Source organism: Hemicordylus capensis, chromosome 10 (genome assembly GCF_027244095.1).
Source record: "Hemicordylus capensis ecotype Gifberg chromosome 10, rHemCap1.1.pri, whole genome shotgun sequence".
Lineage (NCBI taxonomy): Eukaryota > Metazoa > Chordata > Lepidosauria > Squamata > Cordylidae > Hemicordylus > Hemicordylus capensis.
Genome location: NC_069666.1, coordinates 14,079,180 through 14,094,105, shown reverse-complemented (window position 1 = coordinate 14,094,105; position 14,926 = coordinate 14,079,180). Strand labels below are relative to the sequence as shown.

Below are 14,926 nucleotides of genomic sequence, written 5' to 3'. Positions count from 1 at the left end.
GTTCTCCCAAACAGTCTATAAAAGTTCCTAGTTGGCAACCCTATCCCTCGCTTTTTCCAAGGTCTCTGGTTCCTATCTCAGGGACATTCAATCATAACCAGCATTTCCTGACTTTCCCCAAGGTCTCTGTTTAGCGGATTACGTACCCTGGCTGGTACCCATGCCCATAGCCTAACTGATCTTTCTGGCAGCTGGCAACTTTTATCTCTCCCCCACCCCCTTGACCTCAGACCCCCCAGAAACATGGTCGCCTGTCAATTCAATTGCAACTTGAATACACAGTGTGGTGGCCCTCGTACAAACCACGCAGAGGGTATTCTTGAATTAATGCTTGTTGGACATTTTATTGCATTTGATTGATTTAGAGAAATAATTAGCTAAGAATGAGTTAAATAGATAAAATGATATTTCATTCATTAGTGAAAGAGCAGCTACAGAAGGAAGGCAATAGAAGGCAAGAATGTTTGTCACGTTTGAAGACTACACAGCAACACACCCACCCACCCCGGGTCCCATGGGTTTTCTTGTAGTTCCTTCTTGTTAAAAACAGATAATGTAGATAGCAACACAGGGTGCTTTCCTGCAACAACAACAACAACAACAAAGTTGACTTTTGTGTGTGTCTGCATGTGTGTGTGCGTGCGTTGTGTGTGTGTGTGTGTGTGTGTGTGTGTGTGTGTGTGTGTTGTGTGTTTTCATTGCTGGCCATCTACTCTGTAGCTCTTAATTTGAGATGAATGTCAGAAGTTTCAGAAAGTGCCGTTGGTGGTAACTTTTGAATAGGAAAGGGAAATGAAGCATAGATACTCACAAACTACACTATGGAATCTAGTTTTTAAAGTGTGTGTGTGTGTGTTGCATTCTAGCCAGTAATCTTTTGTAGTTTGTATGTTTGGACATTTGTTCCAGGGAGGATCCTGTACAGCATATGGGGGAGGAGTGAGAAAAGAAAAGGGAGGGAAAGGAGAAGGAGAAAATGGAGTTATCTCTATATTTAATTCGCCTAGTCATAAGGTAATGTAAAGTGTGCCATCAAGTCGATTTCAACTTCTGGTGAGACCTCTGAGCCCTGTGGTTGTCTTTGGTAGAATACAAGAGGAGCTGACCATTGCCATCTCCCGCACAGTGTGAGATGATGCCTTTCAGCATCTTCCTCGATCGCTGCTGCCCGATAGAGGTGTTTCCCATAGTCTGAGAAATGTATCAGCAGGGATTTGAACCAGCAACCTCTGGCTTGCTAGGCAAGTCATTTCCCTGCTGCGCCATTAGGTGGCCTGAGCGGGGATTCGAACTGGCAACCGTCTGCTTGTTAGTCAAGCATTTCCCTGCTGTGCCACTTAAGGTGACGTACGCGTCACTCATCCCATGTGTGGCAGCTCTCGTGAGAGTTCACAAGCAGCTGCGGATAGGATAGCAACGGGGACAGAGAGGAAAAGGGGATATCAGCTGGTGGCTGCAGGAGGCGTTGGGGGGGAGGGGCTGGCAGGAGGTCATGGCAGACCGGACCGGCCACTGGGAGGGGGAGGAGGAGGCAGTGGGCCAGCCAGCTGGTGGGAGGAGGCAGTGGCTGCTGGGAGGAGGTGGCCGCTGCCAGGAGTTGGCTTGTTATTGCATTGGGCAGGGTGGAGAAGGTTGATTCTTGCCCAGTGCATCTTTTGCCTGCTGAAAAGCATCCTTGAAGCTTTGGGCTGGAAGGACACATCCTTAGTATGCATTTTGATGAGCCTCTAGTGGGATCTTTGCTCCTTCTTTTCTCTTTATTTTTTTATTTATTTAGTACATTTATGTACCACCCCCTACAAAAAGGTCCCTGGGCGGTTGAAGTCCCTTGAGCATCTTTTATGGGTCCCATGCGGTTCCGGGTCCACTGCCAGCCAATCATTCTCTTTTCCTCACTCTGGGGCCAAGGGAAGGGTCAGGGAAGGTGAGCCAGATACAGTTTGGGGGCTTTTAAACGGCTTTGGGGCTAGGTTACTTGAGAGAGTGCCTTGCCCCATATGTCCCAACCTGGACTTCAAGATCTTCTTTGGAGGCCATCCTCTGAGTGTCGCTGCCAAACAAAGTGAGGCGGGTAGCTACTAGGGAGAGGGCCTTTTCGGTGGTGGCACCCCGTCTATGGAATAGCCTCCCCTGTATTGTAATTAGTTTGTCCTGTTTTATGTGTGTTTATTGGATTTTTTTAAAAAAAAAAAACTGTTGTGTTGTTGTGAGCCACCCGGAGAACAATTTGTTATGGGGCGGTGTGATGAAACGGGGGTTATTCTGTGCTCTCCAGGGATCTACTCTCAGTAGAGAGATCGCTCTGACCCCACAATCTAGGAATAACGACGCTCCTTCCAGGTAGGCTGCCACCAGTGGAAGACTGATCTAAAGCCTCTCACCAGGCTTAGACATGGCTTCAACAACCTAGAACTGTCTGTCTTGAGACTTACAGACACTGCACAGCCAGAGTCCACACAACCCAGCTCTAGACAACCATATATTATTCTGAAAACAACTCAACAGTAGCGCCTGACCTTACAAGGCATATAGGGAAGAGTTTTGCAAGTAACCGGCCAGAACCTTTTAAATCAGACTGAAGCCACTCCTAGGTATATGAGCCATATTTACAGTATAAACACGGGTTGCACACAGGATAAGGAATTTGGGCAGGGTGGGTGGGAGTAGGGGAATTAGAAGCAGTTAGGCACACAAGAATTTAAAGAAAATACAAAGCCATTAACTGACTAGCTAGCACTGAGCTTTAGCTAGACTTGCAATAGGCTGGTCCTTGTCTGAGAGAGCATCGATCCCTGCAGCTTCTCCTTTTCTGGACACTAGCAGCAGCTGGAGATCTGGTGCCTGGTCACTGGCAACTCATGAATGTACTGTAGGTGGGGTTCCTGTCCTCTATTCTATAGTGATCCTAAAGAGGAAGTCTTTCCCACTCTTCCAGACATAGACAGCTCTGGGATGCAAGGGGAAAAGTCAGCGCATCTCTGCTGTAAAGCTGGTCTGAGGCCAATCCAGGGGTGAGGTTTCCCCTCCGAACGGGAGGTTCCTCCTCCTTAATGGGGCTGAACTAGCATGTCCAAGGGAAATCCGTTTTAAACTGCTTACTTACTGTGAAAAAGGGTTTAGGCTTGTAGCTTGGTGGCTCTGTCCCCTCAATAACGACAGTCAGAAACGGTTGAGGTAAGATGGGGATCTGTGTTTTGTAGCAGGCAGCTAACAAATGAAGTTGTTGTAGTTATTGTTATAATTACTTAATATATTTGTGCATTAAATGTCTCAGAAAAAGCTGGTGAACTGTGGAAGATGCGTATTTCATCACCATTATACCTTCTTCCTCCTCCTCCTCCTCCTCCTCCTGCTTGTTGTTATCTTATTTATATATATTGCTAAGGCATATATGTGGCTAATCCCGTGTGTGGCAGCTCTTGCGAGAGTTTGTCAGCAGAAGCACCTGATTGGGCAGTGGGGATTCTATATGCAGATAGGGAGGAGGATCCTGTAAGAGCAGAAGCACCATGATGATTGGGCAGTGGGGATTCCATATGCAGATAGGCATAACTAGGGAAAATGGCACCTAGGGCAAGCACTGAAATTGCGCCCCCTCCTGTCCAAACATCTGACACCCATCTTTCAGATTGGTGTTTCCCATAGTCTGGGAAACATACCAGCGGGGATTCAAACTGGCAACCTCTGACTTGCTAGGCAAGTCATTTCCCTGCTGCGCCATTAGGTGGCTACTACAGGGCCTAAAAAAGGAACATCCATTATGTTCCATGTAGGCATCAATTATGAAAAATAAAGGCACCCATTGTATTCTGCTGTAAGGGACACATTTTGGAAAAGGCACATCTAATAACCCTAAGGACGAACTTCACTCTGTATTTATTGCATAAGATACTCTTATGCAGAAGCAGCAAGCATGACCACAAGCACGAATCAATATTTTCATTTAGCTCCAGAGACGTAAGTTTTGGGCGGTATAAAAATATCTTAATTATTAAAAAACAAACAGAATTTGGGGAGGAGGGAAGAGAAGAAATGCAACATGCATACAATCCCTGCAGAACCTCGTCACATCCCCAAATTCTCATGCAATCTTTTGCCAAATTAAAAATCGCCAAATTAAAAGCTCTCCTCACAGATATGTCTGGCTGTTTAAACATTCATGCACGGTACAATCATTTTCACTGTAAAAAAAGAAGAAGAAAAGAAATCGCAACTATCTCTGCACACTTTAGAACACTGCTTTTCACACATCTGGATTCTCAGGAAAAGTCCGCCGACGCTCTGTAGCCGTGTACTTTTACTTTATAAAAACACCTTAAAATAAATGAGAATATCCTTCAGTGGTAAAATCTATACAAGGGAGATGGAGTTGCTTAAATTCAAGAAGAGTATTAAGAGAAACAGGTGCCGCTGGTTTTAATAAGTTGGTCACTAGCCACAGCAGCTGGAGCAAGGCAGACCCCAGAGTTCCAGCTGCAGAAGCGTGAGTGCCACTGCAAGAGTCTATAACTTGGGATAAAGCCCTGTATCTATGTAAAGCTTCATGAGGTAAAGAGCCAGCTTTAATCAGTGGGGTAAATTAATCCGCCTCCCCCTCTTTTCCCCCCTTCAGAAACATTTTCCTAATAGTTAACATGCTTATTTTTAGCACATGCCCAAAGGTTAAGAGTCTAGTTTGCACACCTTTCAGTCGGCAAATTCGGGCACTTTACTTCCCTTTCTCCCCAAGCTACCAGAGACTTACAAGTTAGTAGTTAGTTTTCTCCTGAGCGTTGGGATGATCTGGGAAAGCATTTTCCTCCTTTTGGGCTCTGCCTGTCCCATGTGCCCTGTAGCTTAGCTGGAACCTTTTATAATACTTCCTCTGGAAGTTCCAACCGAACCCTTTAAATTCTAATTTAAACCTGCCAAAATGAGCTGTTTTTGGAACCAGACTTGCTTGTGCTTCTCCTCATTGGAGAGGGAAAGCGTCCCCCCACCCACCCAGACGTATGACCAAGCATAGTCCCAAAGGATTCAAATTTCCCAGCAAACTGACAATCCGACAAGCAGTTTGTTTCCAGCACTGCAAAACCACAAGGGTCATTTCCCCACTTTTTTCCTAACTGGAAGCAGTAAAACTGCTTCCTTAGAGCTAATTACCAGTCCCGACCCTATCATGCCATCCAGGTGTGACTCGTGTGTCCAGGTGCCATGGGTGGGTGTTCTCCCATTGGCTGCACTGCCCCCCCCCGGGCTACTAGGAGCCCTGCTAAGTGAGTAGGTGCTTTCTCATTGGCTGCAGTCAGGAGAGCGTGTGCACAGTGCCCCCCCGCCCTGGCTACTAGGAGCCCAACCTCCGCTCAAGCACTTGCCATTTATTTCAGGCAGCGCTTGCTGCCTGAAAGCATCTAATCTTCCAAAGGGGAACAGATGCTTTCAGGCAGCAAACGCTGCCTGAAATTACACTGAAGAGCTCGCTTGGGCTCTTTGAAGCTTGAGGCCACGCCCCCTTTGCATGTGACATCACAAGCTCTTGGGTGTCATTTCAGGCAGCATTTGCTGCCTGAAAGCATCTAGTCTTCCTCTCTCTCTCTCTCTCTCTCTCTCTCTCTGGAGGCAGAGAAAGGGGAATAGACACTTTCAGGCAGCGAATGTTACCTGAAATAAACAGCAAGTGCTCGATTGGGGGGCACTCCTAGTAGCCCGGGGGGGGGGGTGAGGTGCCGTGCATACGCTCTCTGGACCGCAGCCAATGGGAGAGCGCCCACCCGCCGACGCCCGGACTCAGAGTGAGTCACTGTCATGCCTGCCTGAGTGTGTGTGGGGGGATGCGGGTGGGCCAGCCACGGCAGCAGCAGTGATGAGCAGCAGTGGGTGCACGGGCGCCCACGGGGATTGAATTGGGGGGGATAATTTAAAAAAAAATGCTGGTTGGGGACGGGGTGGGTGGGGCATGGCAGGCACTTTGCGCCCCCCTGCAATGGCACCCAGGGCATGTGCCCTGCCTGCCACACCCTCGTTACGCCCCAGCAGAGAGGCAGGATGAGCCTGTGATGGAGAAGGCCATTTGGAATGCAAGTGTTAGTGGGCAGGGGTCTGCAAAGCGAGGGAGGAAAGAGCCCCTTCAGGAGAAGGAGGCTGCCATTGTGCGAATTAGATGAGGAACCAAGATGAACAAGACCGGTTAAGTCAGGAAGGGAGAGAGAGAGTGAGAGAGGAAAGAATGGGAAGAAGAGGGGAAAAAGAAAAAGGGGGAAAGAAAGAAGGGAAAGAAAAGAAAAAAGAAAAAAGAAAAGAAAAAGAAAAAGAAAAAAGAAAAAGGGGGAAAGAAAAGAAAGAGGGGGAAAGAAAGAGGGAAGAAGAGGGGAAGAGCGAGTGGAAGAGAGAGAGAAAGAGAGAAAAAGAAAGGAGAGGAAGAGAGAAAGAAGGAATGGTGAGGGATGGACTTGGGCCTGTCAGTTGCCTGAGAGGATTGAGCGGCCATGGCGGCGGCAGTGAGAAAGGGTGCTGCTGCTGCTGCTCCTGCAGCGAGGAGCAGGAGTGGGGTGAGGGTGGGAAGGTCTCTGTGGTTAGGGGGCTGCAGCTTGGCCAATCAGCACCAGCAACGCCACAGCCGTGACCAAGCAGGTGAGGGGGATGGAAGCAATGGGATGGAGGAGGGAGAGCGGGAGCACAGCCCAGGTGAGGGTGGAGAGATCTCTGAGGTGAGGGGGCTGAGGCGGGGTGTGTGTGAGGGGAGCAATCAAGTACTAGTGCGCCGGTGCTCTGCCTGAGTTACGCTCGTTATTATGACGATGGCATGTTCTTTCAAGGAGCAGTAATGCACAAGCAAGGTCCTGGCCAGCCTCCCACTCTTTCTTAGCTTAGGGTCACAGGGGCATAGGAAGCCGCCATATACTGAGTCAGACCCTCGGTCCATCTAGCTCAGCATTGTCAACACAGACTGGCAGCGGCTTCTCCAAGGTTGCAGGCAGGAGTCTCTCCCATCCCTGTCTGGAGATGCTGCCAGGGAGGGAACTTGGAACCTTCTGCATGCAAGCAAGCAAGCAAGTGCTCCTCCCAGAGTGGCTCCATCCCCTAAGGGGGATATCTTGCAGTGCTCACACATGTAGCTCCAGATACTACAGCTCAAGAAAATACCAGGATGCCTTTGTGTATCTAGGAGGCACGTCACCTTCCAGCATGTTGTCGTCCAGAGTAACTTCAAGAAATAACCAGCTGGAACTCGGACAGAGCTGTTCTGTGCCTTGCTTGGTATTAAAATCTCCCACTGATATTTTATGGCCCAACACAACAGCCAGGGGTCCAAAAACACCATGAAAACAAAGCTTTTCCTGTTGCAGTGAATGCTGACGTGGTGGGGACCAGACCGAACCATGCCAAGTCACTGCAAGGAGTGGCCAGAAAAGTTGGGGAATGTGTAGCAAACATGGATCCACAACATGTGTTTAGCCCTGGGGGTCAACAGGAGGCTCCAAAAAACCTGGCTAGTCTAATGCCGCACCTCAGAGCAGTTACTTTCCCCATGCACGTTGCCAAATGGCAAAAACACACCAGCTCTGGCAGCTGGGTGTGACTGGCACATCTATATTTAAGTGGCTGGATGTTCCTAGCAACAAACATGAAAGCCCGAGGCTCATCCTTTCACAATAAACACTTTTCTGTTTATTGGAACATAGGATCATAGGAAGCTGCCGAGTCAGGCTGCCGGTGCATCTAGCTCAGGATTGTCCACACTGACTGGCAGCAGCTCTCCAGGGTTTCAGGCAGGAGTCTTTCTCAGCCCTACCGGGAGATGCTGCCAGGGAATGAATCGGGGACCTTCTGCATGCAAGCATGTTTGGGTGCTCTGTAACCGAACTGGGGACAGATTCCTTAAAGGGTCTTGTGGCATCTTAAAGACCAAGACTTTCATTGTGACATAGGAACTTAAGAAGCTGCCTTTTACTGAGTCTGATCAATGGTCCATTCAGCTCAATATGCTCTGACTGGCAGTCAAGGATTTTTCCCAGCCCTACCTGGAGCAGCAGGGAAATGACTTGATTAGCAAGCCAGAGGTTGCCGGTTCAAATCCCCGCTGGTATGTTTCCTGGACTATGGGAGACACCTCTATCGGGCAGCAGTGATATAGGAAGATGCTGAAAGGCATCATCTCATACTGCAAGGGAGGAGGCCATGGTCAACCCCTCCTGTATTCTACCAAAGACAATCACAGGGCTCTGTGGTTGCCAGGAGTCAACACCGACTTGACAGCACTAGTTGACTTTACCTTTGCCTGAACCCGGGACCTTCTGAATGCAAACTGATGCTCTACCACTGAGCTATGGCCCCATCTCCTAAGGAGAATATCTTACAGCACTCAGCACTCACATGTAGTTACCCATCCAAACGCAAACACTGAATTTAAGACGACTCCCTTTAAAATCGAGTTAAATACAGATTGTGCCTGCATTCACCCAAAAGGAACAGAACTTTTAATTTAAGTCCACTTTCTAACATCAAAGCACTTGGAACAAAACATTGTCTTGGGTTCAGGTAAATAAAGGTACTTCTTGATTGCCTATGGACACCAAATTTTGCCTACACAATCCTGCCACTGAAATTAGCTGAATGGACCCCCTTTTTACACCAGAATATGCTGGGGGAAAGGTTTAAAAATGTTATTGTCTTTTAAAGAAGAGAATCTGAATGTAATCATCAGATTGTAACTGTTATGGCTCTCAACAGGTTTTTAACACAGTAATCAGATGAATAATTCAAAAATGGCTTGACCTTTCTCAGATTCAAATTTACTGTAATTCAAAATTATCATTTATGTTAATTATTCAGTACTATGGATAAGGTTGGAAGTTTTCAAATTTTTTGAAACACATTTCAAACTCTTTTTACTACACATTTCAAACTATTTTACTTTGCTTTTGCAAGCACATTAATAAAAAATTCTCTAACACATTTAGAAATTTGTATCCATGGTATATTCTGAAGAATTTGTTTGTGGGTTTGTTTGTATGGAATAAAGCCACACTTCCCAATTACTGAAAGATACCAGATTTTTCATAAACAATTCTGCACTTAAAGTAACTGAATATGCTGCAGAAAAGCTGTAAGTAACCTTTTTTATGCAAAGTGACTTTGCCTGGGATATGATAGGTCTCACCTACTAGTATATATTTATATTTAGGGATTGAGGGCATCTTTGCAGGATCCACAATGTGTTGTTGCTTTTCAGCTTTATAAAGTTCAGCCGTATTTACTCACTCACTCACACAGACACAAATACACACACACACACACCCCAGATAGATAGATAGATAGATAGTATATACATATATAGTCAGTCAATTTTATTACAGCCGTTGGCCAGCCAAAAGATAAAAATCAGAATAACAAATATAACAAATAACAACAAATAACTAATAATAACACACAGTAAAACAATATACAAGCATCCAAAATAGATTACTTTAGAAACAGTAAAACAGCTCCTAAAATTGAGACCTTAATTGAGACCTTAATCTTATAACAATATTTTTTTAAAAATTGCTACTACTTTTGTAATCTCACAGCTTGTATCCGCAAGGCAATATTGTGTATAAAAAAAGCTCACACCTTCCAAGAAATCTAACTAACAGAGGGGAAATAAGTTCTTCTCCGACAATATAACAGAACATGGGAAACTGTTTCCAGGAGGCCAGAGTCACAAGGGCAGAAAAAGAGGAAGGCAGCACATTTAAACAGGCTCAAGCAAACGAAACCCGAAACATATACATATATACACAAAATATATGTGTACGTATATGTTAGGGATGTGCAAATTGGTTCGAATCCGGATTCTAATCAATTCAACTTGAATCTGGGTGATTCGAACAATCTGATTTAGATTTGATCTGAGAGCTATTTGGCACCTTAAAAAACCATTCAGGCCCCCTGATTAGTTAAAAATGCACCCGAACAGGATCGAATCGATGTGAATTTGAATGGCATTTTTGGACTGAATTCATATCTGATTTGAATTCAAAATGAATAGAAAAAATCATTTTGTGCACGTCGTGTGTGTGTGTGTGTGTGTGTGTATCAGGCCTGCTCAACTCCCCCCCCGCTGTTTTTGGACTACAACTCCCATAATCCTCAGCCATAGTGGCCAATAGCTAGGGATTATGGGAGTTGTAGGCCAACATCTGCAGGAGGGCTGAAGTTGAGCAGCCCATGTGTGTGTGTGTGTGTGTGTGTGTGTATCAGGGCGCAGCCAGGGGAAAGGCGGTCTGTGTTCACCCCTCTCTCCGGCAGCCCCTAGGAGTGAGGGAGATAATGAAGAAGATAGGAAGTGATGGAGCTGGTGGGCCCTGAGGAGCTTGGTGGCCCGGGTTCTTTGAACCTATCTGCTTAGTTATAGCAACACCCCTGGTGTTGAGTGTGTGTGTGTGTGTCTGTGTGTGTGTGTGGTGCTATTATTTACATAACACTAGGCTGTGATGTGAAGTACAAGGCATGCTGTTCAGATGTCTGGTACAATAACTGGGTAATTGGATAGATGATGGGTTCTTTTCTAAAAGAAGAAAGCTAGAAAATGAGGAATTGCAGGGTGTTCTGTCTTCAGATGTTAATTCCACTGTGATATCCCCCCCACCCAAAACCTATATTACTGTGCCAGCTTTATTACCTTTTTTTTTTTAAAGACCCAAACAGCAATCATGAAAAGCAGCTTCCAAAATAGCAGTCAATTTCACTTTGTACCTTCTTCATTCTAGTCACTTATTGAGAGAGAACAGTGGGGACATTCGCCCATCATAAGCATCGAACGGAGAATCACAAACACATCCTATCATGAGATGACTGACTGGCATCTACACAACTCCATCTTTAAAAAAAAAAAAAAAAATCAGATCAAATCAAAATCTGAGCTGTATTCTCCCAGAACCCCTCTCTATGCATGGTATCATTATTGCTTTCACTTGTGGCCTTAAAAGGGTGTTGTTTTTTTAATGTCCAGAAAGTTCAGTACACTTTTGGAAGTGTTTGGGGGCAAGAAGGCAATCTGTATTTCTCCTTCATTTTATTTTATTTTATTTTTACATTTTATATCCTGCTCTTCCTCCAAGGAGCCCAGAGCGGCGTACTACATACTTGAGTTTCTCTTTCACAACAACCCTGTGAAGTAGGTTAGGCTGAGAGAGAAGTGACTGGCCCAGAGTCACCCAGCAAGTCTCATGGCTGAATGGGGATTGGAACTCGGGTCTCCCGGTCCTAGACCGGCACTCTAACCACTACACCACGCTGGCTCTTATTTCTCTCAGCCTCTGATTATGCTGTTTGTAGGAGTCCTGTGACTCTTTCCTCAGTGGTTAGTTTTTGAAACCAAAAGCAAGGAACATAGGAAGCTGCCTTCTACTGACTGAGTCAGACCTTTGCTCCATCTAGCTCAGTGTTGTCAACACTGACTGGCAGCGGCTCTCCAAGGCTTCAAGCAGAGGTTTGTCCCACCCGCTACCTGGCCCTCTGCATGCCCCATTCTACCAGGGGTTTGGGGCTGGCGGATTTGTGGGTCTTCCTCCTCTGCCTGACCGCGTTGCCAACCCCACAAGCTTGGCCTGGAATATCCAGTGAGTTTCATGGCTGAATGGGGGTTTGAACTCAAGTCTCCCTGGACCTAGTCCAACACTCTAACTGGGTGACCCATGGGGCATGGGCACCCAGTGAATTTCTCAGAGCCCCAGATATTATCAGGAGCCAGGAGCCATCATAGAAACATAGAAGCTCCCGCATACTGAATCAGACCATTGGCTTGTCTAGCTTAGTGATGTCCAAAGTGGTGTATATATGTTCAAAAATGTTTCCGAGTCGGGGGATGCGAGCATGGAAGTGTGTGTGAAGGTGTCTGTGTGCTTGGGGAGTGTGCGATATTATTTGCATAGGAGCCACAGAAAGGATCTGACGAGTGTGGCGTTTTTGGCGAATCCATTCCCTGATCCAGGCCAGCTTTTGAATGGGGCTTTAGTTACTTGTATTCCAGTCCTGGAGTAGAGGCGGGGCTAACAAATAGCCAGCAGCAAGAGCTCAAAAAAGCAGCCAGAACCAATACATCTAAAATAGTTCTATACATTTATACACAGAGATACTTGTTACATAGCAATGCATTAATTCGGCCCATTAACCAACAATACATCCAGGAACATAGGAAGCTGCCTTATACCAAGTCAGACCATTGATCTATCTAGCTCTATCTATCTACACTGTAGTAGTGGAGTCTCTCTTAGCCCTGTGTTGGAGACGCCAGGAAGGGAACTTGGAACTTTCTACATGCAAGCATTTAGATGCGCTTCACAGAGCGGTGGCTTCATCCCCTGAGGGGAATATCTTACAGTGTTCACACATACAGTCTCCCATTCAGATGCAACCAGGGCAGACCCTGCATAGCAAATAGGACCATTCATGCTGCTGCTACTACTTCTATTACAAATATTTACATCTCACTTTTGAACCAAAGTGCTCAAAGCCATTTCCACCAGAGGCTTGTTCACATGACCCCAGTCAGGGGTCAAGGAGCGCCCAGCCAGGTAGAGGAGTTGTGCATATTCCTAATCGGCAGTTGTGTCAATACCGATTGCTGCTTGGAGGAGGGGAGCGTGATTGCGTGGGAGCAGGAGCTGGGCAGGGTGGCGTTTCACCCACCCTTGGTACAAGGCTGGGGACTGAATGCGAGTTGGGCACACCCATCCTCCCCAGCTCTCATCCCACACAATCACACTTCCCTCCTCCTCCTCCTCTATTGTTTAGGCTTACACGGCTGCCGATCAGGAGCATGCACACTCTCCTACCCTGGCTGGGCATTCCTCCAACCCTGTTCAGGGCCACGTGAACAGGTCTGATGGCTCCCTGTCCCCAAAGGGCTCACAGTCTAAAAAGAAGCATAAGACAGACCCTAGCAATAGCCACTGGAGGGTCGTTGTGCTGGGGATGGATAGGGCCAGTTGCTTTCCCCCTGCTACAGACAAGACAATCTGAAAGGTGTCTCTTTGCTCAGTTAGCACCATAAGGTAGACCCCAGCAACAACCATTAGAGAGATGCTGTGCAGGGGTTGGACAGGGACAGTTATTCTCCCCCTGCTAAATATAAGTGAATCAACATGGTAAAGGGTGCCTCTTTAACATATTGGCATGGTCTATGTCTCATGTGCAAAGCTGGTTTTTCAAAGAGCAAACACAATTGCAAATGTAACCACTTAACGAATCCATAGGGAGGTCATTCACACAACCAAAAACTGGGTTCTTCCTGGGTTAGGGAGCTGTGTGTGCTCCCAATTTTCAGTTGTGTGGAAGCAAGGTAATAGGAAAACCTGGGTAAAGGTAATTGTTTGGAAGCAAAGTAGGAGGAAAAGCTACTCAGGTTTTCCTCCTGTTTCCACACAATCGGTTCTACCCAGGTTTCCCTCCTACTTTGTTTCCACACAACCGAAAATTGGGAGCACACACAGCTCCCAAACCTGGGTAGAACACAGTTTTTGATTGTGTGAATGATCTCAGGGTGTTGCCCAGGCATAATTTCTTTTGCTTGGCTCAGAAGAGACCCTCACAAACTTGTCTTCCCTCTTTCCACAACCTGAAAATTATCTCAACAGATGCCAGCAACCTGGATTTGTCCGGGAACAGGTGCCGTGTGTTTGGAGGCATCAGGAATGTTTGGATTCTGTGGAATCATGTCTCACACAGTTCCACATTTTGCTCCGAATCTTGGTATACTCACATCTAGCACACACAAAACCAAATGCATTAGTAAAGCAAGGAAGAGCTCAGAATAAGCAAGTGAACTTTTACTTGGAACCGGGAAGAGCACATGGAATGCGAAGCATTTTGTCCCATCAAATAAGCAAAGTCCATTAGTCTGAAAGGAGCATCAGATAAAGACAGAGTGGTAAGTGACCCTCAACAGAGGGTCATTGGATCATTACACTTTTACACTCCACTTACACACCATCATCACTGCACTTTCTAGCTGGATCTCTAGCCTCCGAAGTAGAATCCCTAGTATCGGCTCCTTTTTGAATGCCCCCTATTTTGGACACTTGGACAGCAATTTAAATTTTAGGAAGGTGAACACAGGAAAAAAAAACTTGAAGGAGAGAGGGACAGATGCTGGAAATGAATTCCCAAAAGTCATAAAGAAGCGAAACAGATTTGCCTTGGGAGTGAGTCATGTACTAGATTGCCCTTTACCTCAAAGTTATAGAAATCATCTTTTCCTGCTCCGATTTTCATCTCAAGAAGAAAAACGCACAAACCACACTCGGAGCAAATTTCCGTCCATGCTGCATCATAATTACAATTGTACACAATAGGCAGAATACAAGGAGAGCAAGAGAACCCGCAAATTCACAAAGACTCCGAAAGACTTTTAACCAGTGGCTTTTCATCCTGCATATGACACATGCTTAAAATATAACAGTTAAATCAAGTTACCTTTTCCTTTTCTCACTTCCTTATTCTAGGTTCTACTCTGGATGTCAGCTATCCTTGCTAATGATGTGTGGTCCTTTTAAAGATCAGAAAAGATTTTCTGGTGATCACTCTTTATGTAGCATCTTTTTTTTTTTTTTTTAAATAAAGGTACTCCTTGTTGCTAAGAGATTGGTTGCTACGGGATTTTTTTTTTTTTTTAGTGAGTGAGTGTGTGTGTGTGGTCAGGGGGCTTTGAAACCAAAAAGGGAATTTTGTAATTTAACCTCTGCAGCAGAATGTATTTAAGCCCAAATATCCAGTGGTAGAGGAGAGAAATCGAAACCAAAGCAATTCACCTGTTTGAATGTTAGGAAGCATCAAGGAAGGATGAAGTTGTTAAATGAGAAGGCAGGACCGGCCCATCCCCGAAGCAAAACTAGGAAGCCACCAGGGCACCTATTTGTGGAGTGGGGGTGCTGACGCCCCTACCATGAATAAACCCCCTCTGCAT

At 46.0% G+C, this 14,926-nt stretch overlaps 1 protein-coding gene across 2 annotated transcripts in view; it reads right to left on the bottom strand.

The window, feature by feature from the left end:
- LOC128335161 (aromatase) overlaps nucleotides 1-14,574 on the bottom strand; it is a 45,707-nt gene extending 31,133 nt beyond the window's left edge. The window contains exon 1 of one of the 2 annotated variants that reach the window (XM_053273093.1): nucleotides 14,437-14,574. The gene's annotated coding sequence lies outside the window, so the exon portion shown is untranslated. The remainder of the gene's footprint in view (nucleotides 1-14,436) is intronic. The other variant, XM_053273094.1, reaches the window with a different exon arrangement.
- Between the last annotated feature and the right edge of the window lie 352 nt (nucleotides 14,575-14,926).